Source organism: Elephantulus edwardii, unplaced genomic scaffold, assembly GCF_000299155.1.
Source record: "Elephantulus edwardii isolate Elephantulus edwardi_28Jun2011 unplaced genomic scaffold, EleEdw1.0 scaffold00238, whole genome shotgun sequence".
NCBI classification, from domain to species: Eukaryota; Metazoa; Chordata; class Mammalia; order Macroscelidea; family Macroscelididae; genus Elephantulus; species Elephantulus edwardii.
The window spans coordinates 1,074,598-1,078,213 of NW_006399988.1; the positions used below are offsets into that span (position 1 = coordinate 1,074,598).

General features: G+C 38.1%; 1 pseudogene; it reads right to left on the reverse strand.

Annotated features, from left to right (window-relative positions):
• Positions 1–2,889: 2,889 nt before the first annotated feature.
• The window catches only part of LOC102848089, a 54,727-nt pseudogene continuing 54,000 nt past the window's right edge, over positions 2,890–3,616 (reverse strand).

Sequence of the window (3,616 nt, forward strand, 5' to 3'; positions counted from 1 at the left end):
GTGCATCGTGGTATTTGTGTGGTTAGTAGGTGCAATTAACATTTGATGTGTCATGAAATATTTTCTTAGAAAAAGACCCAGTCCCCTGTTATGGATAGTCTGGTGAAGCCTGTATCTTCTGTTGGAAAAATTCTGTTATAACTTTCTATGCCATAAAATCAGAGTCCTGTTACCTGGGAAGGGAGCTCGGTAGCATAGTTTGTAGGACTGCTTGCTAACTGGAGGAAGAATATAGCAGTTGCCTGAAAGCCTGATCTCTCCTTGAGAAACCAGATGACATCTAATGTGGACAGATCAAAGACCAGACTAAACAATGGATCTGCACAGAAATAAGGTTCTGCACAGAAGCCCAAACCCAAGTTAATTAAAAGCCCCAAATTCTGAGAAAAATACCATCTTCCCTAGTCCTCCCAAAAAATCTTATAAAAGGAAACTGCCCTTGACTGCCCTTTTGTAATTTTGACCTCTGCTCCTGGCCATTTGGCATCCCTCTCAGACTATGTAATAAAGGCCTGTTCATTTCTTGGGACAGCTTCTTTCTTTTCTCTCTCGCCCTCAACTCTTTTTTCTACCTAACAGACTCAAAGGTCAAGCCTCTCTGGTAATTCATGCCCTTCAGCAGCTCCACAAGATAAAGAAAGGCAATTTCAACCCATGTATTTTATCACTTGGAAATCTGATGGAGGTCATCTATTCTAACTTGACAATGATGAAAGAGATTCAGAAAGAAAGGAGAATGACTCAAGTTGCCTAACCAGACAAAGACATTATGGTTTGTTTTTTTGGTTTTCCTGTAGACCAAACTTAAAGGTAACCATTTATCTTAAATTAAATTGTTCTGTGCACTCTTTTGTTTTGGGATTTGTTTTGTTTTGTTTCATTTATTTTATACTGGTTTACATACAAAGTACATAAAGTTCATATACATTGTTTGTCACACCAGACCTTTCCCCTTTCCTTTAACTATCCCTCCCTCCACCCATCAAATTGTGTGACCCTGTATTTAAGCTCCCTCTACTCCCTTGAATTTGTTCTTCAGTTCCTTGAGCTTAAGAAATGCTGAACGAGTTTGGCCCTTTTGATTTTCTGATTCTAGCTCCTTGCACATTTCATTGTTATATTTTACTTTATCTTCCCACTCTGCCTTTTGAAATCTTCTGTTCAGCCATTTAGTATCTTGAATTCTTCCTTCTGCTTTGGCTTCTCTGTGCTCCAGTACAACATTCAGAATTTCTTCTGACATAAATTTTGGTCTTTTCCTCAGGACCTTTTACACTCTTCCTGGATGATACTCTTGATATCCTCCCACAACTCATCTGCGCTCATTAGTGTTCAAGGCCTCAAACCTGTTCCTGAGCCTTTCTACAAAGATGGTGCTGAATGCGAAGAAGGAAGTCCCTGCCCCTCCCAAAACTGAAGTCAAAGCAAAGGCATCAAAGGCCAAGAAAGCAATCCTGAAGGGCATCCACAGAAAAAAAAAAAGAAAGAAAAACCACAGGTCACCAACCTTCTAGTGGCCTAAGACGCTAAGACTCCGAAGGCAGCCCAAATACTCCTGGAAGAGCGCCCCCAGGAGAAACAAGCTTGACCATTATGCCATCATCAAATTTCCCCTGACCACTGAGTCAGCCATGAAGAAGATAGAAGATAACAACACACTTGTGTTCTTATAGATGTCAAGGCCAACAAGCACCAAATTAAATAAGCTGTAAAGAAGCTCTATTACATTGATGTGGCTAAGGTCAATATTTTTGTTACAGAACACAAGGGGTTCTTTCCGTAGTCAATCGCCAATAAGACAAATGGATTGCACTTTATTTCACAGATCTAGGAGACAGACTGTCTCCCCATCTGGGAGTGGTCATGGGCTTATTAACAATAAACTTTTGTTAGTAAAATGAAAGAATGTCTATATCTGAAAGAAAACCATTCACACCCAGATACTCCCTTTCCAGGCAAACAGGAAGATTATGTTACAATTTACATATGATTGGGGAAAACAGCTTCAAAGAAATAACAGCTAATCTAGGAGATGCATCTCCTCTTCTGATTAACAGACAGATCACAGAGAGGACACTAAGAACTCCAAGTCCACAGGATGGAAAAAACTATAGTTTTATAATTGATACCTACATAGAGAATTCGGAACTTATTAATACCACCCTATCATTTTGATTAGGTCAGATGGAGAGAAGGCTTTTGTTTGACTTGCTCCTGACTATGATTGATGCTTTGGATGTTGCCCAAAAAAATTTGGATCATCTAAACTGAGTTTAGCTGGCTAATTCTAAATACAAATTTTTCTGAAAAAAAAAAAAGATAGCAAACAAACAAAAAACCCCTAAACAAACCTGTTTCTGAGATGGTTCTGAAATTCAGGTAGGACAGACTCAAGGTCATATGAGTATTTGGTGGTCTGTACCACAATCAGCCCCTGGCCTAGTTTTCACAGCATTTTTCATTCAGCAATTTTATATATATAAACTTTTTGGACTTTCTTTTATTATGCTAAAATAGTGGTGCTTTTAGGATTTACATTATTGAATTCTCCAATACAAAAGATGGGGTATGTTAAAATATACAGTACACCATTTTCATACATGTACATCATTGGTGGATGAAGAATGTCTCTTAAGCAGCTACTGGATGTAGCCTCTGGTTTTACCAGTTGCATACTCTAGGACTATTATAGAAGTAAAAATCTCTCTTGTGATACTGGAAAGTAATCAAAATGTGCAAACTGATATAGTACCTTTCATCTGCCTCTTAAAAGTACCACAGGAAAGTCTATTTAAGATGCTGTAGGTTTAACAAAGTTGGAATGCTGGCACTGTTTAATTGGGCAACAGTTCTTCAGACCTAGCTCAGAGCTACAATGCATTCAGTATATTAAAGCAGCTGACATGATGACTTTTTGCGAGCCTTCCCAGGCACAGGAGTTTTTCGGTTAGTTTACCACACTAAGTCATAAAAGATCTCATTAACCTTTATTTTTGACTTTGCAGAAGATTCTACGAAAGCACAGTTGTTCCACTGTTGTGCCAGATTTTGACCTTGCTCCTTTCCTACAACTCTTTCATTTTCTAAGTCACACTTATTACCAACCAGAATCATTGCAACATCATCAGTGTCCTTAACTTGAATAATCTGTTCTCTCAAATCTTCAAAATCATTACAAATGGACTGTGCTGTGATGGAATAAATTAATGCAAATCCTTGCCATTTTTCATGTACAAAATTCCTCATTGCTGTAAATTGATCCATTTCTGCTGTATACAAGATTTCAAGCATACATTGTTGTGCATCTACTTCACCTTGCTTTCTATCAGAATCTTCTATCGTAGGATCATATTTTTCAACAAAAATTCCTTGAATAAACTGTACAGTCAGTGCAGACTTTCCAACACTTTCTGTGCCAAGAACGACTTAAATTCACGTGAACTTGTATTCACACAATGGTGCAAACTTCTTGTTAAAACTTTGCGATGGCAATACTACCAAAAGCAATTTACACATTTAATGCAATCCCAGTACAAATACCAACCCCATTCTTCAACGAGATGGAAAAGGCAATCTCCAATTTCGTATGGAATGGAAAAAAGCCCCGAATAAGCAA